The sequence below is a fragment of the Haemaphysalis longicornis genome, unplaced genomic scaffold (assembly GCF_048455015.1).
Source record: "Haemaphysalis longicornis isolate Haplotype H1 unplaced genomic scaffold, Haemaphysalis longicornis Haplotype H1 scaffold_5, whole genome shotgun sequence".
Lineage (NCBI taxonomy): Eukaryota > Metazoa > Arthropoda > Arachnida > Ixodida > Ixodidae > Haemaphysalis > Haemaphysalis longicornis.
The window spans coordinates 113,572,667-113,600,367 of record NW_027526385.1 but is presented as its reverse complement, the minus strand read 5'-3'; positions in this window follow the sequence as shown (position 1 = coordinate 113,600,367).

Genomic DNA, 27,701 nt, shown 5'->3' with positions numbered 1-27,701 from the left:
TGTATAAAAAGAGCGGGAAAGTCGGTGCGACTGCACGCGGAGGGGAGAGACGAAGACGAGAAAGAAGAAGATTCTCGGTCGCCATGTTAAAGCTTCTATAGCCCTGTACGTGCTGTAAATACAGATCGCTTTTCCTGCTTTCCGTTAACCTTTGAGATTCTTCAACACCCTGTGATCTGCTCGCAACAATGCATTTGAAAAAACAGGACACCACCATAAGAAAAGCCTACTAGCAGGCTCTCAGCCTACCAGTCAGCCGTACGACAGGCAAATGTATTCGTTTCATAGTTTACGACAGTGGTGATTAACTTATCGATGCACATACGTCACACCAGAGCCCATAATTACGCGTTAAAAACCAGTAGATCCTTCTTTCGAGTCTATACTCGGATACAAGTCAAGAAAAAAGGGGCGTCGCCAAAATCCCCCCTTCAAGTACCCCCTTACAGCCAATGGTGTCGCTCTATCAACGTGACATCGCTGCCGACCGCCTTGCACCTGCAGGCAGCGCTCGGAGCCAAGCTTTTCTGAGTGATTCCGCGTCGAAAATTAGTTTTTCAGGACGCCTTCATTTTAGGCCAAGATAAAAACCCTAGCTAAAAATTCTTTAGTTTCCAATATAATGCAACGCGTGAAAGAAATTCGTCAGCCGGAGTAGTGAGTATCAATTTTATTGCTGATGGTAAATTTCTGCTCTTCCCGGTTTTCCCTCAACTGCTTGCTTCTGGTTTCACGCACTGCCTGTTCCCTTTTCCGGATTGGAGCCCGAAGAAGTCGCGTCTGAGTGCGCGTTACTGTTCTCGACTGAGGGTTGTAGTGCGTTCCCATGTACGCTACGCCGATGGTACAAGAAAAACAAAAGCGGCCGGAACGCGTACGTTCCGGAACGCGTACGTTCGCTTGCGGCATATACACCCAAGCGCAGCGTTGACGAAACGGTCGCGACAATGAGCGTTCTTCTTGGAATCAGCGTGAGTTTGGTGATGGACGTGAAGAAGGAGACGAAAAATAACGATGGAAATCTTGCGACGCCCTCCAGAAAGTGCCCGAAAGGCGGTGGAAAGAGACGATGCATAGAAGTGTACGACTTCTCGAAGGGCGCATTGCGGTCGTCCGTGCATCGCCTTTTTCGCTGCAATGGGATCCAGACAATAAAGGCAATTGCTGCGACGCCCTCCAGAAAGTGCCCGAAAGGCGGTGGAAAGAGACGATGCATAGAACACGAGGGTGCTGCTTTGGGCCTGTTGGTATGACATGAGGGAATCTTGAAGCGCTAGGACACAGGGACAAGCGAGTGGGACAACACAAGGCGCTTTGTGTTGTCCCACTCGCTTGTCCCTGTGTCCTAGCGCTTCAAGATTCCGTGATGCATAGAAGTGTACGACTTCTCGAAGGGCGCATTGCGGTCGTCCGTGCATCGCCTTTTTCGCTGCAATGGGATCCCGACAATAAAGGCAATTGCTGCGGATGTCAACGCTAGCGGCGATGTTACTCCTCTCAAGCCATGGACTTTGCGCCGGCTGCTGAATGACGTCGGGTTCAGGTATGAGAAGAGGGGCGGGGACTCGCTCCTGATCGATCGGCACGACATTGTCGCGTGGGAGCAGAAATACCTCTACGACATCGCCAGGTACAGGATTGAAGATAGAAAAATCTTCTGCTTTGATGAAACCTGAGTGAATGCGAGAGACACGATATCGACTGCTTGGACGGACACGACGGTTGCTTCCTACCACGACACCTTCACGCGTGGTCTGACGACAGGTTTGAAGCGGCCGTTAGGGAAACGATAGCGCCTGATTGTAACGCACATCGACAGCGAGGGCGGCTTCGTCGGTGGGTGCCTGGACATCTTTCGGGGTATATGAAGACACGCGACTACCACGAGGAGACGGATGACACTCGCTTTGAAAGGTGGTTTGGGGCCGTTTTGCGACAACTGCCACACAGTAGTGCAATTGTCATGAACAATGCCTCGTACTTCTCGTGGCTGGAAGAAGCAAAGCCTACTACGACTTCGCGCAAAAATGTTGTGCAGGACTGGGTGACGTCCGAAGGACTTGCTTCAGATAAAAAAAAAGCTTGAAAAGGAGCTCCTCAGCCTTGTGGCCTCTGTTAAGACACTGTACCTCAGGTATTGTACGGACGGTGCAGCTGAAAGGACAGGAGGTATTCGGGAGCCCTGCCATTCTGAGCTAAGTCCCATTGAGCGCATATGGACACAGATGAAGAAAGAAATGCCGCATTTAAGCTGGCAGATGTAGAGGTGCTCCTGAGGGGAGAAGTTGCCAAGGTAACAGCTCAGCCTGGGCTAACACTGTTCAGCATGTGATCAGCACTGATACAAAGTTCAGATGAGATGGTGGAGCAAGTGTGCATGTTCAACCTATTATAATACATCTGGGTGAAGACGACATGGACTCCGACAGTGACCTATCTGATATCGAGTCCTTTCAAGATGTGTAAGGCTGCGACCTATTCGCCAGTGCCGCCAAGCCTCGTTCAGTTAGTGTGGAGTGCGGCATTTAGCTTTATTACCTGTGTTTCTATAGCTGCAGAAGCAAAAAACTCCTTCAGACAGCAGACAAGACCAGATATGCAGTTTGTGTGCTTTATTAGGACTTATTTCTGGAGTTAACTGAGCAACCTGTGTCTGGTGCTCAGGCTTGATTGCTTTGACGTGTAGCTATGAGAATCAGAAGAGACCATTGCAATGTTTGGTTTGTAATCTCATTTGCCATTACTCAGTGTTGTCTGCTGTGTCGTAGACTCAACAGTGATCCTCCAGTATAACAGCGAGGGTGGCAGAAGCTATTTCAACAATAGGGTTATGATCCTATTTGCGGTTGTGAACGGAGAGGTGTGTTGTGTGGTGCTGGCTCATGGATGATTGCCTTGATATGTAGCTATGAGAATAAGAAAAGGCTACTGTAGTGCTTGATTTCTGCTCTCATTTGTTATAAGTGTGGTGCAGGAATTAAGCCGAATAAGTTCAGTCATGACAGGATACCGCGTGGCGGATGTATCCATAACAGCAAATCGTACATGTCGAGCTAGTGAAAAACCGCACTGTTACAAACTTTTTTCTGGAAGTAAGGCCGCGCTTACACTGTGTGATAGTTTTCTCTGCACGGGGAGGGTGACTATCCGCATGTATAGCATGAGGTGTGTGTGTGTGCAAGCCGAGTCACGTGAGTTCACAAATTCACTTCAGAACAATTACATCTGCGGTGTTTGGCGTTAGGGCTCCTTGTGCGACCCTATGTAAATGGTGACAAAGGCAAGTTTTACCTACAGGACAAGACACTAGCTCGAGTTTTCGCTGCAAGTTTTTTACATTGTTTGGACACTTATGCACGTATGGGATGCAGAAACAATTGCAAATAAAATGCCCACATGAAAGCATGTAACTGAAAATCTGTGTGGCTGGCGGAGCCAAGTTGACTTCTGATAGAGCGTTAAAAACAAATAAATCTGCTTTAGTCTCTTATTACTCAATTCATTTGCTCTGCATAATTCAGCTGTGTGTCTGTTTAGCTGCCTGAGCCAATTCTGACTTATGATAACCGCAGTCAGGACAAGAAAAGTTGAGTCGGTGTTTTATTTCTACTTTTATTCTGTGCAGCTTCTATCTGCTGTATTACGCAGGAATTAGGATAAATAGGTTTTACCTGTAGTCTAAGCCATTGGATAAAATGCAGAAGCACAACGTAATTAAAAACAATTCCCAATGTTTTGGGAAGAGGAAACTATGTTTGCTTCAATCGATCCTCCTAAATATGGGAATAAGTTCATATAGTGCATTTTTGGCTAGATAATAAATTCCTTCCTGAGCATATGATCTCATTCTGGCTCTTGCATAAAAAACAAGTATGATATGCATTGACCAATTTCAGCGGAGCAATATGTACCATATGTGTGTTTCCATGCATCCACTCAACCGACATGTCATACATAAACCAGTGGAGATAACTTTTTATGGTACAGACCACTAAGTACCCTTCAAACATACTTCACTGCCTGCGTTATTAATTTGGCATCAATTGATGTGTTATCATTGTGATTCACACTCCTAATATATGCGTAGACATTGCACGTGTTGTGTTGTGAACAGCGCTGCAGCAAGCAGCAGCTCACTATTCGACTTGGCACCCACAATGTTGAGCACTGCTGGAGCAGCGAGCTTCTCAATCCAGCAGCCACTTGTGATGCGACAGGGAGAATAGGTGAAATACTGACATGTTTTCCCCCCTGAATGCTCTATTCCACCCTGAATGCTCTATACGGTGGCACCATGGCTGGATGGGAGTCCTTTGATGAGAAAAAGCCGCATTTTTCTTTAGTTGTATCCGAGTATAGGACTATAGATTCCGCTTCCATACACAATATCTCAAGTCACAGACATCCAGCATTACGCACCAAATGCAGCATGATTGTAGGAGAGAAAAAGTGTCATGATTTATTTAAACAGTATGGTAGCCACTACACTATGACATACATTTACGCAGGCCTCTATCCAAGAAGGAGAGACTCAGTAGCAACAGACCATTTAAACCAAGAGCAGCGCAACAGCGCATTATTGTGGTGAGCGAGCCCTCTACTCGCGAAGGAAGCGGGCTTTACGTTCGTAGTTACCAAAACTCAGTTAAACAGCAATTACTGACTTAACAGGCTTGGCCCAAGATTCCTTGCGGCCGATACAAGACCAAACTTCAACTACTGCACCATAAGCCACTTGCGAGCTGCATCAAGCTTATTTAGGCGCCTCCTCACAACTGAGTCCAAGAGAACAAGATTGTCAATCTCACAGCTCACAAAATGATCCGCCTAGCATTTGAAGACAAAAATCTGCGTCTTGTTCCTCTAGTCTCGAGTAAAGAGAATACCTCGCAGTATCAACTGCAGAGACACATACGCCCAACCGTACAAACGAAAACGCAAAAGTCAAGAGAAAATACTTGGCACCCTGTAAACTAACACTTACCGGACCCCAAGAAATACCATGACATAGCCCCGAACCTCCATCCCTAAGCGCTGATTTTTGGAGAATCCAGGACAATATTTTCGGTTGGTGGCTCTACACTAAGGGTACGTGACTTGGGCTACACCTTCCGCAGTTATGAGCTTTGGGAGGGTGCCTTCTGGAGCTCTTTTCTCGACGTATAGTGCAAGTTGGTTGGAAGAGAGGGGCGGCTTGTGCCATTTTCGTCTTGGAATAAGAAGGCTACCCTAAAGACTGTTTTCAAAAACCGATAAATATGTGTGTTGTCAATGTTGTGCGTAATGTTTTCAAGTAAACTGGTTTCTGTAGTTCTGGACGAGGAAAACAGTATAACTAGGAATTGAGAATCTTCTAGAGGAACAAGTAGGGCAAATATGACGGGGGATGTCTGAGGCTTAGTTCTTTGCAGCGATAACGCTTGCCATTTGAATAAAGCTTGCGAATATTTTGGGAACAATATGCAGTTCTTTGTAATGAATTTGTTGCAGAAGTAAATTAAATGGTTTCAACACTCGGGGCAAAGCCGGTAATCACTGCTTTGAATTAATATTCAGCCAGAGTGCTGAAGAAGAGCATGTTGCAATGAGCACATGGCTATATGAAGTGTATAAGAAAACCTTTTACTTTTTCCAGAACTTCAGAAGACAACCTTTGAAGAGCTTGTTGATGACAATGAGTAAGTAATACCGCAGAAATTAAAAGTAAAAAATCATTGGGTTATCAATGTGTTGATGTACAGCTTTGCGGGGATGCGAGCCGTGGTAGAGTTAAGTATTATTTTGACCACCTGCGGACCTTGAAGTTCGCCGAAATCTTGGCACACGGGGGATCTTGCTTTTCTTTTCCTCCCAGAATGTGTTAACAGCGGCGGGGACTCAACCCTCGTCCTTGAATTGAGCAGAGCGACATGGTCACCGCTTAGCGAGCACGGTGGTTACACCAACAACTATAAAAATTGCTTAGTTGCTCGGGTGGTTACATATAACAAAAGGCAGGGCCTTCAATGTTTGGATACACAGTAACTAGGTTTGATGATTGATAGACAGGTGCAAAAGTAGTATGAATGACTGATGGATGTATTGATTGATGGGTTGTTGATGAATGGGCATACGCACAGATGGACTGATGGACGGACGGACGAATGAATGGATGGAGGGATGGATGGATGGGTGCGGGCGGGTGGGTAGGCCGCCGGGCGAGCGGGCGGACAGATGGAGAGGTACTTCGATAGTATAAAGTACTTTTGCAAATGAAAGAGCCAACCAAGCACCTTATTTAGTTGAAGCTTACAGGAGGAAACTTGTAGTCCGTAATGCACGTAAAAACACAAGTGTCAAAGCAAGTCTACAGAAATGCGCAGTAGATACCAGCCGAAAATTGACATGGGTGTAATTTTTAGGGAAATACCATTGTGTCAGCTTTCTTTTCTGAAAAACTCCGAAAATGATCGACAATATTTCACATGAACACATATATGAAGCTGCCTACAGAGTGAAACCCTTTTCTTATCAAACAAACCTTCCCGGCGTTGCGCACTAAAAAAAAGAACAGCAAACCCCATCTGCGCCGAAAAAGCATAAGATAGCTTGTCCCTGCCAGTCCCTGGCAGCAAAACGTACACACGGATTACCTTCGGGGCATCCTTTTCAATGAAGGCATCAACCCGATAGTAAAGCAGAACGGTTCCCCAAAAATTAAATTGACACAGAACTTGTTTCGAAAAAAAGATATGGCCGTGGTAATGCATGTGCTGGTTTCCTGTTGTGTCAATAAGGAATGACTTCATAACATGTTGGCCAACGCGTAGTTGAATTCGGCATTGTACCAAATAACGCCACGGAAACCTTTCACTGACGCTGCGATGAAAACCAAACACACACGAGACAACATGGCTGATACTCGTTGTCTTTTCATGTGAGGGTGTAGCCTCTAGCGTCTACAAGCTGCCTGCTGGTTGCAGAAACTACAGGAAACTGGCGGGTTTTTTCTGCACATTGGAGGTACTCTAATATGTCAGCATTTATATTAGCTTTGACACAAGGCAGCAGGGCGTCGAGCGTTGTAGTCTGCTGTCTTTTGTAGATAAGCTCGAATAGACTAGTGTTTACACTTTTTGAGATAGCTGCATTGAACTAAGACGTGAAATTAAGAAAAATTTTGTCCGTCGCGTGTTTTGAAATGGCGACGTACAGAGGATAAACGCGATCGGCTTGTTCACGCGTACAGTGAGTCCATTAGATCTGCACTTTTACAACATGGTTCTTCAGTGATCCGTGTAGCTGTATTGTGAGACTCCACCGCAGATTTACATTGAGGTCCATTTGATAGTTCGTGATTAGAATTTCGCGGTGTCCATGACGAAGCAGAACTTTGCTAAGATGATTTTGCGACTACGACTACCACGTGGCAAAAGTGTCGCTCCCTGCATAGTGCGCAATGCAGACTGCGGCTAGGGCAACCCGCTCGGTAGCGTTTTACGTGGGGCACCCGGAATTGTTCCCCCACTCTGCTATGAGTAGCAGACCAGAAGCACTCCGTGGTCGCCACTTAAGAGTGACACTATTGTCTAATGTGAACCGCCATTTCCTTTTTACTCTTTCGTATTCTTTCTTTTCTCTCTTTTCGTCTTCTTTTCTTTTTTTATTTATTTTTTTCTTCCTCCGGATGGTTGCAGTGCTCTTTCTCGATCCGACACGGTGGGGAGATTTACGAGCTTTTCCCGCTTGCTTTCGCATCGTTCACGTTTTTTTCGTCAATGTTATTTGCGCTGTGCGGTCAGCGGCTCGAAGGACCCGTCCCCCTACTTTTTTCTGTCATTTGTACAACAGATGCAGCTCGAGCAACAACTGTGTTCATTTACTCGCATCACTGCCGAGCGAGAATGGGGCGCCGATATCCACGGGGCCTCCACCTGCCCCCTAGCTGCCTTCCGTCCGTGTAAAAAAACTACGGCGATTCACTTTGACGTCGAGGGACTAAACGTGCTCACGGACACACGGACGTGCTAAAGGGGCTCACGGACACATTGTAGATGGCTCGGCGGATTTACCCAGCGTTTCCCGCGGGGAGGGGCCGGCGGGCACGTCGGCGGTACGGCTTTTCGTCCGCTTTAGCGACGATTGGTTTGGGCCTGTTTTGGCGCGGCTTCGCGTCCATTGTGCACTTCCTTCGAACGGCTTGATTAACTTGTTTAACAGTCCCTCCTGGATAACTCGCGCCCGATGGAAGTGGTTGTACGGCAAAGATACGTTAAGGACTTGTTTGCAGTGCGGGAACACAAAATTTACAAACAACATACATATATCTGTCCGCTAGAGAAACGCTACCTTTTGCTCACTGCTTGGCCCGAATGGCCCTCTGTTTTCTAAAATGGTGGACGCCAATTTGGTTTTGTTCAAGAGGTATTTCGAAATGCGAAAGCAGCAATGTTCTGATGAATAGCGAATATAAATGTTCCCTTAGCTTTATCGCAATTCTCAAACTTACTAAACGAACTAGTTTAAATCGGTATATATGGGAATCAGTAAGCTCACATGCCAAATTGTTTCGGTGTCTGCGCTTGTGTCACGCGGTGGTGCAGCGCTAGCTACAAAACGCACTTTCCGGATCACTATGTCGTCTTTTTCGCGTTCATCTAGAAACACGATGAGACAGAGGCAAAACCTCGCGTGAGATTTAAGGAATGCTACCATTTTTCTTGTTTATTTCAAGAGAAACCAACTGGCTTATGCAAGCTGTCACGATCTGATGCAATTATTCATACTGTGAACCGCGCCACTGATTTCGGCGAGCTTCTTGAATGCACCGAAGCATTCTGAGAAGTAGTTGGTGTCGGAACCATCGTCAGAATTCCGACTGTCCGGAAATATAGTGAAAATAAAGCGTGCGTTTTTAAGCAGACGAATTCAAAGAAACAAGAACTGCCTGGGGATCCGAAATACTGTGATTTGTCTCATATTTTTAACCTGTTGTCGAGACACCATAGCTGAGAATTTCAAGTCTAAAACAGCTTGCACTGTACTAGCAGCGTAACAATTTCAGTATGGTCGAAGGCCAAAGAAATATTTCTGTTTTTTGGTTTTATCGGCAGAGTACTTTTATGTTTACCAGCGAACACCAGGTGCATAAAAACCACACATGAAAATGAGCTCAAAGGAAAATATGGTGGCCGTAAATGTGTTCGCGAAATTTGTTCTATAACACAACTTAAGATTCGGCAGGACGATAAAACACGGCAGTCACGAAAGTGCTACCCTTTTAATACAGTTTACAGAAACGTTACTCTGGCAGGATAGGTGCAGGTAACACTGAAAGCTTCCGATCTGGTTGGAGTAGCAATGCGACTGCTCCCCCTCTAGCGTGCAACCGATCCCCTCGAACAGCAACGTAGCTAGGAGGTGTGAATTCCGAAATACGCATGTCTTCACCAGGTATCGTCGATACCAAGTACAGCCTCCCAAATTTTCAATAATATAGCGGGAGCGACGACCGACCGGCATGTCAGCGCCTCATGACGGTGTTCAGCAGCGAAATAGGCGAGAGTGCGCGCACGCGCATAGGGCCATCTGCTGTATGAGTGTCGTCTGCTACGCTGTTTCCTTGAGAGTGGCACACCCCCTTGGCACTGCATCTGAATGACTGTGCCCCACGCTGCTTAGCTGCCTGTGGCGATAGCGAAACGGCCATGCAAGATAAGGAAAACAGAGGGGGGGGATGTTGCCCTGAGAAGAACAGCGCAGGAGACGACGCTCCCACAACAGATAGTCCCATGCGCGTGCGCGTACCCTCGCCCATTTCCCCTGTGAACAACTTGATAAGGCGCTGACATACCGATGGGTCGTCGCTCCCGCTATATTATTAAATATTTCGGCGGCTGTACATGCGGCGCATACGAAGAAACAAGCAACAAGAAACTAAGGAACTTGTTAGCGATACTGTGGCATTAAGGGTGACGATTGAAAGTTTGTTTCAACATTCAGCCGGAGGTACCGACGCAGATGACGACAGAACACCGTGAGGAATAAGATAAACCCTCGTGTGCTTCGGTGGGTAAAACATCATTTGTGAAATAGATGTCAACACTGTTTTAATGTTCATGTTGGGGTCCATTTGTTTGTATTATTTAATGCAGTTTACATATTCTGGACATTTCAAATTATTCTAACTAGGAATATTTTGCGGATAAATGAAATTCCAAGAGCGCCTAGAGAAATTGGTAAAGTAAACATGAAGCTTGGTAGAATAAACTTACGTTGTCGCTCGAAATCACCCGTTGGCAAAAACTATGAGCGTCCTTACGCTGGAAGTCGCTGGTGCTTTGAGTGTACCTAGGACCCACCCTTTTGCATACAAAAACGGAAATACAACAACTCTGAGCTCGCTCGAAAACGAGTGGACGTTTTTGTAACCTTTGATTATATATTTTACACTGTCCTTGCGGCGTGTACTGTAGTTTCTGTTCCCTTATGAACATGAGCATGTGCTGTCTCCGCTGATGCCAAATAAATTCAAAAACAGTTATATAGTGGTGTTTTCATAGATGTCAGCATATAATCAGTTCGCTCAACGAAATCAAGGGCCATCTCATAGATGACGTTTCATCGAAGGAGGTTTGATAAAAGCACGATTCATTTAACACGTTTCGCCTAACTAAAACGTACACAGTGGGGGGGGGGGGGGGTCCTCGGTGTGGATGAGCCAAAGATAAACGAGGTTCTTGCTTTTGTGTAAGCTCACATCCTCACGCTGGCTGCCTTTTAAGTCCATAATATCAGAGCGATCATGGGTGTTATTATTCCATTGCCCACTGTAGCTTCAAAACAGATCAATAATTCCCTGCAAAATAAATTCATGCGTACGAAGGGCTTAGCTCCTGAAGCTCCTGCGAGTTAGTGGCACGCCCTTTAGTGGGCGTGGCATAAATGTGGGCCGTGAGTAAATTGGTGCCTTCCAAATGCTTTATAGGAACACGGCTCCAAAAAGCAAAATACATAAACAAACCTCTGTCTTCTAATAAGAAAGTTAGTTAAAACACGAAGCTTTCTCGTGCCGAAATTAAGCAAGTGGGCGTTTGCGAATAATTTCTATAATAATAATAAATTTGTTTATTGATCCATAGTGATAATACAGTTATTGTCGGGTCAGCCCAAGCCAGAAAGGCTTGTCGGGCTGTACCCGGCAGTCAGAGGCAGAAACAGAAGGCGTATACATCAGTGCACTGAAACCCGCCGGTAACTAGAGAAAAATATAAAACTGAACTAACACATAAGAAAGCAAGCATTCCACATTTCAAAACAGGTTTCCACGGATAAATAATTTCAAAGAACGTTTTGATTGCACAGCAAATATGGCATCAGGAAGTAAATTGAAGGTGGCGGGAACATACTATTTTCTAACGAAGCGTCCAAATCGGGTGAAGCATCTGGGTACATCGAAGCGCATATGGTGTCGTAATGGTCTTGCAGGTACATGATTAACAAGGAAATCACCGTTCCAGAAATGAGCACAAATCACTGTTTGTAAAAACAAGTTGTCAAAGGAAGGCAAGTGTAACGCTCAAAAGAGATTGCTGTCATTTGGGAGATTGATATTATAGGCGACACTACGAAGTATGTTTTTCAAAATGGAGTTGAACTTTAAACGCCACGTAGTTGAACAATGATAGTAAATAGTAAAGGCATATCGTAAAGAACTGTAAACAAGTGCATGAAGAATGATTTTGCGAGTCTGGAATGTCATAAGATGTCAGCAGTTAAAAAAAATGCACGATAATCCCCTGAGCTTACTACAGATATTAGTCAAATGCATATTCCATGTCATATCATAGTCAAAAGAGATCCCTAAATATTTTACACTGTTGGAATACAAAATCGGCGCACAAGTGCAGGAAACACAACAAGAAGGGTGTAGAAAAAGTTGTAGATTCAGTGAAATTTGCTTGTGCGGATTTCGAAAACATACGAGCTTTGTTTTTTGTGTGTTTACCGTGATGGAATTAACATCAAACCAGTTCATAACAGAATGCACATCTTTTTGAAGTGCAATAATTGATTCACAGTAAGCGGGGCGTGTCGACAAAAGGACAGTATCATCAGCGTATTGAAAAATACGGCAATATGTCACCACCAAAGGCAGATCATTTGTGTAAAGATTAAACAATAGGGGCGATAAAATTGAACCTTGAGGCAAGCCAGATTTTAACAATAATTTAGAACTAGAGTAATCCCCCACACAAACAATCTGCGCTCTGTTGTCCAAGTAGTCCCCTAACAGTGCATTAAAAGGACCCCGGAACCCCAGAATATTTAATTTTTCTAGCAAGAGATTATGGTGTACGGAATTGAATGCTTTGCTTACGTCAAGAAAGAGGCCACATGAAACCTCGTTATTTTCAAAGGCCAAATACAGCAAATCAGAAAAGTCTTCCAAAAGTGCAGTTGTGCATTTTCCCGGAGTGAAGCCATATTGTTCTCGCGATAGGACATCAAACTTTTCCAAAAAAACTGGTCATGGTTACGAGAATATGTTTTTCAAGAATCTGGACAACGGTAGACAGAATGGAAATAGGCCTGTAATTTTCAATTTTTTTGAATGAACCTTCTTTATGTAAAGGCTTTACGAGAGCAGTTTTTAATTCTTTGGGTATATAAGAGTGTTCTATGAAACTATTTATCATTTGCAGAAGTACTTCTTCCAACACTAAAAAATTACGCTGCAGTTCGTGAACACGCACTTTATCGATACCAGGTGCTTTATTTGGGCTAAGGCTAAATAAGATGTCACGAAGGTTTGCTGCCGTCATCGGGGGGAGGTAAGCTGAAGAAATGTTACTCCTAACTCCTAATGAAATCGATTTATTTAGGGTTTCGAGTAGCTTAGGGTATGGGTAGATGCTGACAATTTAGACCTCATAGACACCACCGACAACTGCTTCGACCGCGTCGGAAAGGCGGCATCGGATATAAATCGGCTCCATTACACGCGGGAGACAGCAGTAAAACCGGTTGCGCGGCGCGCTGCAGTTAATCGCCGCGGGAAGTGGCAGCGACTAAAACCGTGTCTTTTTTTAACGACTTATTATCATTTTTTTCAAAGATCACTGACAGTAAGTCGTTTTTTGCAATTTCTGAAGCCAGCGACAACAGTTGGGTAATTGCGCTCTAATGCAGGGGTTCAAAACGCCTTTAGTTAAACAAATACCCAAATGATCGAACGTTTAGAACAGAGGTATATAAATGAAGAGCATCTGGTAACGTTTCCTCAATAAAAAGTGCGGAAGACGGGGTTTTAAAAAACGCATACTTTTATAATTTCGCTAATTCTGATTCACGTTTTTTTTGTTATTTCCTGAGCCTTTTTATTTGAGTATTTTTAACAGGAGATGTAAATCATGAACACTTTTTATTTGGTTAGTTCATTTTCTTTCTATCGGGTTTTCAAAATTCCGCTGGACCAGCTGTCTTGACCAACAGGCGGCGTTGGCAGGACGAACTGTCTGTGTTTATACTATTTTAGCGAAGAAATTGGTCAGCTGCACCAATTATGCGTGTTTTTCTTAGCGGGTGCGTTTGCTTTGGGTAGTTTGTGTATCATCCGTGAATGTACGATGCGGGTAAATAAACAGAGCTACTGCTTGAGCTGCGTCTCTCGTAAAAATACGAAAAAAAGGAGGGAGAACGGGTTTCCTCCGCCGCTGGCCGCACAGCAAGAATTGCAGTGACAAAATGACAGGGTATCTGCTCATTTCGTTGCAAATGTCCACGACAGACGATAGTTGACTGGTGCCGCTCCCAAGTAAATGCCTCCCTTCTCTTTCCCTGGGACTACACAACTAGCGTGTCGTCTGTTGCAGCATGAAGCCCAGCTGTTTGTGCACTGCGCCTCGTTCCCCCTCCAGCCCGTGCATGCATAAACGGGCAAGCATTCATGGTCGCAAGCTACGCATGAAACACAATGGAGAAGATGTTGTTCAGGAAGCTTTCACGGAGAATATTGGGGTCACGCCGGCGTATCAAGCGTCTAAGTCGCCCTTCAACCTTTAAGTGTTCGCCGCTACTCGGCGACGTGAAATACAGGGTGTCGAACCGGACTTTTTTTGGGTTCGGTTCAGGTTCGGGTTCAAGCCTTACGGGTTCGGTTCGGGTTCGGTTCCAGAGCACCGTTCCGTTCCGGTTCGAACCGATTCGAACCGGTTCAAACGGGTTCAAACGGGTTCGAAGAAAAAAAGCAGGCGTGTTTTTTTCTGTTAATTTTTTTGTGCTCGTTTTTTGTTTCCATATCACGGCGGCATAAAACAAAGTCATAATGAGTGTTTCTTCGTGCAAATATTTTGCCTAGGTCAAACTCAAGAGACCCTGCAACATTTTTTTCAACTTTTTTCTAAATGCTTGCAGAAAGTAGTCAACCAACACATCCTGTACTTAGACTCGGGGGTCGCAAAGTGCCTCATCCAAAAATTACTGCTCTCTCCTCATCAGATAACTTAGAAATTTGCATAAAATATTTTTCTCTCCTTCCCGGTCTTGGCGTTCTTCGACCGCTGAATGACATCATTACAGCGATGTAGCGGCTATTTGCCGGCTTTCCTTAAGTTGCAGAATGGAAGGCATTTCATAGCCACTTTAAAAAGAAAGCCACAAAAGCGAAGCAGAAACGGAACCTGCATCCGCAGCGGTGAGCAAATCACGCACTGTTGCTCTGTGCTGGCAATTGCTATAGTTCTCGCAGTGCTTCCAGATGCGTAGAAGAGTGAAACCGTTTATCGAAAGCATTTATTTATTTATTTATTTATGTATTTATTTATTTATTTATTTATTTATTTATTTATTTATTTATTTATTTATTTATTTATTTATTTATTGTTGGGTTTAACGCGCCGACGCAACGCAGTCGATGAGGTGCGCCGTAGTAGAGGGCTCCGTATTAACTTTGACCACTTGGGGATCTTTAACGTCCGCCAAAATCTCGTGCACACGGACGTTTTCGCTTTTCGCGTCCATCAGAAAAGGGGCCGCCGCGGCCGGGACTCTAACCCTCGTCTGTGTGCTCAGCAGCGCAACGCCTTAGCCACTGAGCCACCGCGGCAAGTTTATCTAAAGTCTTCAATGGCGCCTTTAACTGTAGAAGCTAGTGCAAAACGTTTTCTATGGTAGTGTGACGAGTATGTGGCGCCCGCGCCCCCTCCCCAAATTTAGTTTGCCGCTAAGTTCGGTGGCCCTGCCAGGCTCGGTGTGAAACATTTTGTGCACGGCTGGCGAATAAACAGCGATGAGAACAGCTGCTCGCGGTCAGTCACCGTCGCCACCAGCACGCTGCGGGTCGTCACTCGGGTGGAGGGTACTACGACCCTCCCATGTTCGCGAATGCGGGCCAAATCGTGACAGATAGGTCAACGATTACAACAATAACTGAAGCTAAACAAAGGGTTCGTTGGGACACCTAAGACTGCCTATTTGTGTGAATGTGAAAGCATTACTCTTTATGGCCGCAAGTTTACCTTTATTAATTTTAGTTCGTTCATTTTTATGATTTAATTTTATTTTATACTTGGCTTATACCACTGCAATTTTATACACCACAGTTGTTTTCTTGAGGAAACAAAAAAATATGGCAGACGATTACGGTAGTCGCTAATGCGAAATTTGAGTGCAGAGCGAACTGTAGTCTTCTCGGCGACGGGGCATAGCTGCTGTGTCTTAGGAAGTGATCGCGTCCTCAACAAATGCACGACGGCATGCGGTATACTCTGTCGTTATCTCGTAACGCGTTGCTGCAGTGGAGCATGTCTGGCGTGGTCTGGAAATTTCGCCCTCGCCTCCTACTTTCGCCATACTTTCGTCCTGCGCTTTCCTGCTCGCTCTATCTTCGGTGGCGTCATCGTTCTGTCGGTTACAACGAGGCCGACCCTGAGAAACTAGGCGAAACCACAGGAGCGATCGCTTAAGGGCTGAGCTCTAACGCATGGCTGTTCCTAGCCACTGCTGGGCCGCCCTGTGATTCACTTCCTTCGCCGACCGGTGACTGGCCGCACATCGTCTCCAAATAATGCGTGCTCGCCACAGTCTTCTCGAAGGCGAACATGTACCCTCCTGGCCAGCGGGTAGCGCCCCGGTATATCCAGCGCCTCCCCCATCGGTGCATCCTAACCAGAATCTTCTGGCAATGGGCAGCCTCCCTGCAGGCTGCCTTTTGCCTCGACCTACTAAGCAGACGACCCGTCCGTTCACAATCGTTTTTGGTACTCTTGAGTGTCGCCTTAGTGGGGCATTTTGGGTCTCCGCCCCCTGCAGCTCGTGACGGGCCGCCCCTCGTCCCTAAATCATGCATCCTCACCAGAATGTTCTGCCTGGCAGGCAGGCAAGTAGTTTACTGGCAAATGGCCGGTGTCTTTGGCGGGAGGAGATCGTACGCGCCCGCCATCTTTTTTCGTATCGATCAAATGTTACTAACCCACGCACGCACCCCCATTTTTGCACAATGCGGCAAAAAATATGCATTGTAAAAAAAATCGTTTGGTCTGCTAAGATTTTCATCTACCCCAAGTTTCAACGGCGATTTAGCTTTAACACGAAATGATTAGCAGTGCTAGAAGGAAAAAACAGTCCGGCGTCGGCGTTAATTTCCGACTGCCAAGCGTGGCAGGTGGCATTCAGAGCAGTTTCTTTCTGCTCATCTTTTATCTGCTAACAGAGCTTTTGGAAAGAAAGGACGCTTATAAACGCTCATTGGACGGCGTGTATAGGACGGCATTGGATACGGAACCGCCGGAGATTGGAACTTTCTAATGGCCCTTCAGCGACCGGTGACAGCGATTGGGCTCTGGGAAAGATGATAGCCAAGTGAAGTCACAAGCAGCAATAATGATCACTTGTAGATAGAGAGAGAAAATGAAGTTTAAATAAATCGAGGCAAAGCTTCACAGAGGCGTCCTCATTTGAGGGGGCCGAATCGACAGCCGTTTTCATCAAGAGCAACTGATCTTGAAGGCCGGAGCTGGCCATGGCTGTCTCCCAAATCTCTATGGAAAAATGGAGGTTGGGTGGACCTACGGTATACTTGTCGCAGCCGCCTACTATGTGTATGAGGTTCCAAGGCTCTCCACAGAAGCAACGAAATGGAGAGAGTGGTGTCCCGTCAAAGAGGTAGAGTCTGGTGGTGTGTGAGAAGGTGTATGCCCGCAGGGCGCGGAGTAATCTTTCCTGGTTAATCGGTAGCGATTTGTACTGGGGGGAAGACGTTCTGCGGAAGAGGCAATAGTTCTGAGTAACTTCCTAGTCTGTGACTGCAGGATGCATGCACTCGGGCCCGGCTTCATCTGTGCTGGCTAAGCGGGTCAAATTTCGAGCGACGATTTTGGTAATCTTGTTTCCCGGAAATGCCAGCATGAGCTGGTGCCCATAGAATCGTGACTGCCTTGTTGGTGGTCTCCGATTGATCTTTGGAAGTGCTGTAAGATGCAATCGATTGTTGGCAAAGTTGGGCCACGCCTGCTAAGAGTGTGTTATGACAGTTTTGGCGCCGCTTCCTCAGCTTGAAGGAGGCTGTGTTCGGGGGTTGAGATGCTACACTTGTGGGAGGCTGCAGAATGGTAGCACAAAGAAAGAGAAGGTATTGAAGAATGCGATCAGGTGTCTCTTGCATCAAACCAGTTGATCGTTCCTCCCTTTTTTTTTCAGTTCAGTTTCTTTACAACTGTCTCACCTCATATATACACGTTTTGAAAACACTTTGATGAAAATAAAACATGCATTAGGCAATTATTTATTAACTTTAGTGCGAGATGTTAAATTTAATATATAAACAATATAGCATTGCAATACGGGCTTAACGAAAGAACTTTTATATCGTTCAGGTGGTCGGCACTTAACTTTGCGGTTACTTTGTGCTTGACGAAATTTTGTGATTGGTTGTGAAGGAGAATGCTGCAAAATTTCCAAATGCCAAGGACCCCAAATATATCATGTGTGGTCCCACCGTCTAATCTGCCTTAACTGACTCGCTAATTCCTGTAATCCAAATTAATCAACACACCAGTGCAACTAATTCACATTGCCTCATTCACTCGCCTACTAATCCACCCCAGTCTACCTGCTAACCTGCATTAATCGACTTTATTCCATCCGCCTTTAAAGTTCAAGGTTAGCAGATTCAAGATAACATGGAAATGCTATCAAATATACTTCAAAAGTGGGAATTAGGATCCCCGTTTTTTATATCTCATCTTCTCTTAGAGCAGTAGCCAAATGACACAACAGCACTGTATACAAGAAGTGATGTTAGTTTGGAGAACTACGAGTTTTTGTGTCTCAGTACTGTTTGTATATAACTGCCCATTCAAACTAAATAAGTGGAATATATGGATTTATTGTTGATGGTGTCCCTGAAGGCCTTCACAAGTGGACAGGGATGCATGCGCATTAACAACACATTAAAAACTTTGCACGAGTTTAAATAACATGCAGATAGAAACCATGAAGAATATTCCATGATACGTTGCCTCGGAATATGCGTTGTAACTTGGTTATGCTAAACGTAAAAGAGAATTGGGAGAGTGGAACTTCATTAAACAAATCTGTTGGGCAAGTTGGTGCATTATGCTTGAAAAGGTAAAAAGCGCGACTTGGACAACGACAGTAGAGTCTACTGTGGACAACGACAGTAGAGACAGTAGAGTGTCCCGTCGTCCTTCTCTACTGTCGTTGGCCAAGTCGCGCTTTTTACCTTTTCAAGAATTGGGAGAGATGGGCAGTACCTAACGCAAACTGATAGTATGTACGGACAACTTTGCATTAAATTGAGGACAATTGTAAGAAGAGAACATGATGGACCTTGGGAACTGCAGACTATGCAAAATATTTCATGGTTCTGTCTGGCGAGTGGCAAAGGTAGGGTACCGAAATGGAAAACTAGAAATCATATTTTTGAGGCCCCGGAACCGGTTCGGAACGGTTCCTTCGTTTAGTTCTGGTTTGGGTTCAGTTCCACAATAACGGAAAGAATACTTTTCCGGTTCAGTTCCGGTTCCGGGCGAAAATTCGGATTCGGTTCCGGTTTTCGGTTCAGTTCCGGTTCCGGTTTGACACCCTGGTGGGGCGGCAGCGGCTACAGGTTCGGCGGTGACGGATTTCGATATTTTTTACGTCCGGTAGCGGTTCTGTCGAGTCTCTGTTTTCATGTGATGAAGGCACTGCCGCCATTGGCAGCCCATTTCGCAACTCGTGAAGGAGTGATCGGGGTGGGTGGGGGAGAAGGAAATGACAGTTTGAAAGAGGCATCGGTGGTGGCGAGGAGGAACATTGGCGCTGCGCCAAGTGAAGCGGCTTCACCGCGAGAAAAAAAAACTGGAGCGGGTTTGATATTTGTTGTTTCGCAGTAAAATGGTACGCAGTCAGCTGATTTCGGTATCAGTGCTAGCATGCACTAGTGGTATGCCGACGACACATTTCGTAGGTGTATGGACTATACAATTTCCTTTCTGCTATTGAACCCATAAAGTCAACGGGAGCACGCCTTTTTCTGGCTACCTAGCTAACTTCTGCAGTTGGTTTTGGTATCGATAGGTTCTGGATGAGGTTTTAACCAGAAGGCGATAGTTGAAAGATATTTATATCCAGCCCTGGCCACCAAAAAGCGAACATGCAACCGGTTGTCTAGCAGACAAATCCTCGTTCGTTTCATCTCAAACTAAACTCTTGTGTATGGTTTCCTTTCGCTAGTAAGATTTCTAAAGAACAGTAGTTTTTGTGACGCTGACAACTACAACTTCCCGTTAAATCAAGGTAGTACGAAATGGTGTAAGGCATTTGTGGTCCACGCCCATCCCTTGAGTACATAGTATTTAGTTTTACTCATAACTTTTTCAGCGGCAGCCAGAGCCTCACGTGCTATTGCTGCACAAGTGTTCAGTCTTTCCCGAGATAGAACGTATTCAGCAGGTTCTCCATTTGTGACTCCTTCCAGAGGTCATCCTAATATTGGGCTCAGGGCGTAGGAGCTGGTAATTGGCCTCCCTGGAGTTTTAATTGGGCTTGCGATGGTAGGCCCCGGGGCAGTGTGCGTGGCTTTGAATGCGGGCGGCGGCCATTGTTCCTTTTTGGAGATCCTGTTTCAGCAGGCCCAGGAGAGGCTGGTAGTGCGTCACAAACAAAAAATCTTGTTCTAGAACGAACCAGAAAACTTTTTTGCACAAAAAATAAGCCGCTCTGCCTCGTCTTCTACATATGATAGTTTCGTTCAGCGTGTGCCAACGTTCTACATCTGAATGCAACGGGCTTTTGAACGTTGCCCACTGTGGGGAAATGATCTGCTCCAACACCGTGAGGCGCGGCATCACATACAAATTTCAAATCTTTGTTTATATTGAAAGCCCCAAGAACATAGGCAGATTTAGGCGTTTGTTTCGCAGCTATAAATTAAGATTTGTGGACCTGACTGAAGTTCCGCAAACGAATTCATACGCACACTTTGCCAGCTGCGGAGTAATTGCAAACCGCGTAATCAACAAATAAAGGAGTGAGCTGGAATACTGTAGGCTTTACCTTTGTATTTTAGTTGTGCCAGGAATCCTATAAGTTTGTTTGTGCCATTTTTGTTGTATGTTCGTTTTTTTTGTCTTCTTTACGAGTGTTACTTTGTTATGAAAAAACAGTTCTAAATTTATAATTGCGTACTGAGTATCTCTAGAAGGCATAAATTTTGTTTTTCTTTCGCTTTGTGCTTTTGTGTCCCCGTATATCTGGTATTCTTTCACTTTTCGCTTCTTACAAGCTTTCTTTATCACTAAAACTGCCGCGCATCTCTCGATTCTGCCTGACCAGGCATGCACCATCATTTTGTGTATGATCATCATCATCATCATCATCATCATCATCACCAGCCTATCTACGCCCACTGCAGAGCAAAGGCCTCTTCCATTAATCTCCAATTATTTCGGTCCTGCGCCAACTGTGACCAATTTATTCCCGCAAACTTCTTGATCTCATCTGCCCATCTAACTTTCTGCCGCCCCCTGCAACGCTTGCCTTCTCAAGGGATCCACTCTGTTACCCTTAATGACCAGCGGTTATCTTGCCTTTGCATTACATGCCCTGCCCACGTCCATTTCTTCTTCTTAATTTCTACTAATATGTCTTTAACACCAGTTTGCTCTCTGACCCACTCCGCTCTCTTCTTGTCCCTTAATGTTACACCTATCATTTTCCGCTCCATTGCCCGCTGAGTCGTTCTCAATTTAAGTTGAACCCTCTTAGTGAGCCTCCAAGTTTCTGCCCCGTAGGTGAGTACCGGTAAGATGCAGCTGTCATACACTTTCTTCTTCAGCGACAATGGTAGGCTGCTATTCATTATCTGAGAATGTCTGCCATATGCAGCCCACCCCATTCTGATCCTTCTAATTATCTCTGCCTCATGGTTGGGATCTGGGGTCACAACTTGGCCTAAGTAGATATATTCGCTTACCACTTCCACTGCCTCGCCACCTATCTCAAACTGCTGTGCTGTCCCGAGGTTATTGATCACTACTTTAGTTTTCTGCATATTAATTTTCAGGCCCACGGTTCTACTCTGTTCGCCCAGTGCGGAAAGCATGCTTTGAAATTCGTTCCCCGAGTTACTTAACAAGGCAACGTCATCAGCAAATCTAAGGTTACTGAGGTATCCTCCATTAACCCCTACTCCCACCTGTTCCCAATCCAAAGTTCTGAATACTTCTTGCAAGCATGCTGTGAATAACATTGGAGAGATTGTGTCTCCTTGTCTGACACCCTTCCTTATAGGTATTTTGCTGCTCTCCCTATGGAGGATGATGGTAGCTGTAGACCCGTTGTAGATATCCTCTAGTATTCTTACATAATGCTCATCCACCCCCTGGTTCCGTAATGCCTGAATGACTGCTAGGGTTTCGACCGAGTCAAATGCTTTCTCATAATCTATGAAGGCTATATATAGGGGTTCAGTATACTCAGCGCACTTTTCTATCACCTGAGTGATCGTGTGAATATGGTCCATTGTTGAATAACCTTTGCGGAACCCTGCTTGTTCTTTAGGTTGACTGAAATCTAAGGTTGCAGAGATTCGGTTAGCGATTACCTTGGTAAATACCTTGTAGGCGACTGACAGTAAGCTGGTCGGCCTATAATTTTTCAAGTCCTTCATGTCGCCTTTCTTATGGAGGATGTTCGTGTTCTTCCAAGATTCCGGTACCATTGCGGTCATTAGGCATTGCGTATACAGGTTTGCCAGTTTTTCAAGTACAATTTCTCCGCCATCCTTCAAGAGGTCTGCTGCTACCTGATCCTCACTAGGTGCTTTGCCCCCTTTCATTTCTTTCAAGGCCTTCCTTACTTCTTCGGTCGTTACTGGTGGGATGTTTACCTCCTCTGAACTACTGTCTCGTTCGGCATTATCCTGTATGCCCCTGCTACTGTACAGATCCCTATAGAACTCCTCGGCCACTGTGACTATTTTATCCCTATTTGTGATGACATTGCCTTGCGTATCCTTAAGTGCATACATCTGATTTTTCCCCACGCCAAGACATCTCTTCACTGCTTTCAGGCTACCTCCGTTCTTTACAGCGTATTCGATCCTCTCCATGTTATACTTCCGTATATCAGCTGTCTTACGCTTATTGATTATTTTCGACAGCTCGGCTGGTTCTATTCTGTTAGCTGCGGTGGAGATTCTCATTGTTTGCCGTTTCCTCATTAGATCTTTAGCCTCCTGTGAAAGTTTACCAGTATCCTGTCTAGCCATAGTGCCCCCGACCTCTACTGCACACTCCGTGATAATGCGTTTAAGGTTGTCGCTGGCTTCCTGTGTCGTGAGCTCGGCTTCCCCGTTAAGGGCGGAATATCGGTTCTGCAGCGCAATCTTGAATTCTTCTACTTTACGTCTTACTGTTAGCTCATTTATCGGCTTCTTTCCTACTAGCTTGTTGCTGTCCCTCCTCAAATCTAGCCTAATTTGAGATCTTACCATACGGTGGTCACTACACCTTACCCTTCCGAGCACTTCCACATCCTGCACGACGCCAGGGTTATCGCATAATATGAAGTCTATTTCATTTTTGTGATCCCCATTCGGGATCCTCCAGGTCCACTTCCGACTCTCCCGTTTACAGAAGAAGGCATTCATTATGCGTAGGTTATTCCGTTCTGCAAACTAAACTAGTAAGTCCCCCCTGCTATTTCTACAGCCCAGACCATAGTTCCTAACTGCTTTGTCTCCAGCCTGATTCTTGCCTACTTTAGCATTGAAGTCCCCCATAACTACGGTATACTGTGCTTTTGCTTTAGCCATTGCCGATTCCACATCTTTATAGAGGCGTTCCGCTATTTGGTCGTCGTGGCTGGATGTGGGCGCATAGCCCTGCACCACCTTGAGCTTGCACCTCTTATTGAGCCTAATTACAAGACCTGCTGCCCTTTCGTTAATGATATAGTGTTCGTGTATGTTGCCAGCTATGCTTTTATTGACTTGAAATCCCACTCCCAGCTCTCCTCTGTCCTCTAGACACCGGTAACATAGGACGTGTCCATTTCTCAGCACCGTAAAGGCTTCGCCTGCCCTCCCAACCTCGCTAAGGCCTCTTGCATACCATTTAATTCCCTTTAATTCCTCAAACAACACCTCGAGACTTGCTTCGCTAGATAAGGTTCGCGCGTTAAACGTTGCCAGGTTCAGATTCCATTGGTGGCCTGTCCGGATCCAGGGATTCTTAGCACCCTCTGCTGCGTCACAGGTTTGACCGCCGCCGTGGTCACTTGCTTCGCAGCCGCTGGGGACTGAGCGCCGAGGGTTAATTGGCGTATTCATGGGAGGTTGTGGCCGTTACTACACCAGGGTGGCCAATCCTGCTCTGGTGAGGGAGTGCATTGCCGGCAATGGTCGCCGGGGTCAGGCCGCACCCCTAGCCTCTGTGTGCAATTCCATCAATACGCGGATTTTTTTTAATCCGGTGGGAATTGTCCGGCACCGGGATTCGAACCATGGTCCTTCTGCACGCGAGACGGGTGTTCTACCGCTACGCCATCGCTGCATCGCGGCATTTTGTGTATACCTTTCCACAAATCTTACTGTTCTTAAGCAACCTGCTCTATACTCAAAAATTAAACCACTTCCCTTAGAATTATCGTTGACACTTCTATTTCTGGCGTCAATTTTCTCTGCCCTGTAGAGGGCCGGCCACTCTTGGTGCGAGCACGGCGCAAGGTTGCCCGCGCTTCGCAGATTGCAAGCGCACAAGCCGCGGCCCCGCATCGAAGATAAGCGGCGCAGGCGCATAAGGACTTGCAGGTGGGGCTTCCTATCGTCTGCTAGCGCGGGAGCGTGCCGTGCTTGCTTTTCTGTGAAGCACGCCTAACTCTCGGCATGCGTGTAGCGTTATCGCGCGCTGCGACCGCGTTGCGGGAACGCGCAGTTCCCTCACTGCACCCCGTCGTGTAGTTCCTGTGTACGACAAATGAGCGCTTCCTCTTTTCAGTTCGATTGTGAAGGAAGTGCTGGTCTTTGGGGTGGTCGCCCAGGGCGCCGACAAAAGGGGGCGCCGACCTGCACGGAATGTCCCCTGTTCCCTCCAGCAGGCTCTGTCTTGTGTCCACCATAAGAAGAGTCTTCGGCGGTGCATCTTGAAGTGGGGGAGAAAATGCCTATGTCCAAATAATTCCAAACTTTCACGCAAATACCGAGAAACATGGACCCGCAATTTCACACACAAAACGAGAGTGCGAAGGTGGAATTGGCCTTCCGAGAAACCGCTAGATGATGCTTTGGGGGACACCATTTACAAAACTACCTCAAGTGTGACTGTTCCCTCCCGACACAAAATGCCGAAACAAAAACTAAACTTACGTTTAAATGGCCCTTGTCGCAAATTTATTGCCCCGAAACGTAAATTGTACCTAATGCAGAAAAAGGGACGCACAAAATTGAATGGATCCTATTTTTGAGTATAGATCGATTTTTCCGCTATTGTTACTGCGTGCATGGATATGGAAAAAACATCGCACAACCATCTGGCTATTTAAGAAAGCGGGTTGCGTTTCCGGGGTCTGACATTGTTTTAATGCCAGATCGTTGGTTTTATTTTAAGAGAGAAATACAGAATATATCTTTGTTTATCGAGCAGAGGCTGATGTCACGTGCTTCGCCCCGTGGAAGGCACCCCTGGAATTTCTAGGCTGCGATGGTAATCTCCTCTCTCCCCCGTAAAAAAACAAACAAACTGAAGAAGAACTTGCTTACGGCAACTCGTGGCTACAGCTGTCTCAACTTACGCCGATGTCCAAGCAGGGCTGTTTGTTAAAGAAAAGAAAGAAATGCTTAAAAACTGGCGTGTGTTGAAAGTTTTCAAAACAAAGAGCAAAAAAGAAAAGAATGCCCTTAAAATTACAAGCGAAAGCCCAATTCTCGTAATGATCTAATTACCTGGTCTATCGGAACAAACCTCGCATGATCTACAACATTATTTGTGGAGGTCGTGCTCATATTGACAGCGATCATTTCGCCCCGCTAGACTTGTGCCCTAGTCTGTGAGGAATAGTGGTGCAGAATCCCCAAACCGCAGCCAAGACACGTGTGTACAAAACCGAATATATTCATCATTGTAAAAATATATGTGCATTTTCAACGCAAAAGCAAAAAAAGCAAATGCTTTAACGCTGAAACTTTTTCCTTCAGTTAATATGCTACCTGAGGTGTCTACCTCGAGTTATACCTATTAATTTAGGTACTTAGTACTAGACCACGACTTCCACATTTTCGGCGATGTTTTCTTGTCTGTGTGGTCCTCTGTGCCGCAAGGTATACAATGAGGAGGCACATGTTCGTGTTACTGCAGAACTTCCATGATTTTAAGTGCGCATTATACGTAAAAAGGACACTTTGTCGGTCGCTTGAGATCTTATTCCTGCTCCTGCTATTTGAGGTTAGCTATCGCCCTACTACTTTCGCTTTAATGCCTGCCGGTGGGTTGCCTAGGTTAAGATCAGGCAGCAACAGAACGTTTAAAATCAGACAAACTCAGTCACTCAATATCGGGACCTCGCTAGTACGCGCAAGCTCCTTGATGAGTAACTGCAGTTGTCTGGCATTTAGGGTAATGAAAATAACCTTTTTACTGGCAAGCCTCTTTTTTGTTTGTGCATTTTAAGCACCATTGTCTGCTTGAAATGTACATGGTCTGTGACCTGGTCGGACCTCAGGCGGTGTCATGCATGATTGACGAACTCTGGCTGGGGTATTGATTCGCGGCCGCCGTTGCAGGCTACAGCCACCGAAATACACACAAAACTATCGGGAATAAACTGTCAAATACCATTTTGTTTTACCAATTAGGCATCTTTCTAAAAGAATCAAAATATTCAATCGCAAAAAGGTTATTATGAAAAATCTACCACCCCTTCCAAAAGAAAGTTCAGAGAAGCGGAAAGCGACGATTTTTGCGCACTAAGTAAACGCATTTACGAGCAATCTAAATGTATACCGATACGTATTTTATGACATTTATACTATGGTACTCCCCCTTCATGATGGATGCATGTATTGTCTTATCAAAAACAATTTCTTTTTCGAGATTTTTAACCGACGGCTTTAAAACAATTGGAGCCAGGTGTCACGCATGTAGAGTCGCCTTAGCGGGTGATTGTCATGCGGTTTGTTTTGGGATACTTTTGACATCACAAGAGACGGAGAGTTTTCAGTAATCACGCTCCCTTCCAAGATGGCCACGCTTCACAGCAGAACAGGCTAGCTTACAGAGACCAACTTACACCGATACCTTGAAAGTTGTCTTGTTCTGTGAACACAAAAGCATTGCTGGGGCGACGATCTTTAGAAGCAAATGAAGCCGTCATACCAAAATATAAAGAGGCTGAACATTTTATTTTTTATGGGAGATTTTTGGTCGGCCAACCAACCTCGGGGAAATGCATTAGATTTTTGATAGTATGCCATCCGTCCAAATATATGGCGAAGCTTTCGCTTTATAAAAATTTACTGTCTTTGTGCTCTTTGAAGAACGATGGCCAGCCAAGTTGTGGGACTGAGTCCGAAGGTGAACTAGACGTTGCTTTTACCGGGGCGCAATCCAAGGCGTGCACAAAACAATCCACATTTATTGCACAAAACAATCCACCGGATCAGCTCCCAGTTCCTCCCCTTCTCTCTTGGACCCCAATGTGCTCTGCTACGCATGCCATGGCACAACGAAGCCTGACCTTCCGCACCTCGTCTGGTCTTGCCCGGGCCTTGCCGTGCTTCGCGCCCAACACCACCCGGCGTGGGTTCACTCCTACGAAGAGTGGATTCGGCCCTCTTGGCGTGTCAAGGACACCTTGACAGCACTCTGGAGCTTTGTCTGCGCGGTGTCGATGGCTGGACATTACTAGCGTCCTTCCTGTCCTCCCCCTTCCCCTGCGGCTTCGGGCCATCCTTTCTTAATAAAGTTTTCTTCCTTCCTTCTTCAGCATTCTTGTCTACATGTCGCTTTGTAGTCAGTAATGGTGTGCTGGATCATTGCCACAGACAGCTTCAATGTGTAGCGGAAGTCGCTCGGCACCCGCGCGCATTCCTTCTCCCCGGTCTGCCACCGGCTCGACGACAGTGTGCCTTTGTTGAAGGCGCGTATTGGGGACGCCACCGCCTGCTTAGGGTCCTTCCCCCGCGCTCTTCAATAGTTGCCTTTTGGGGGGAGCGCTTATCG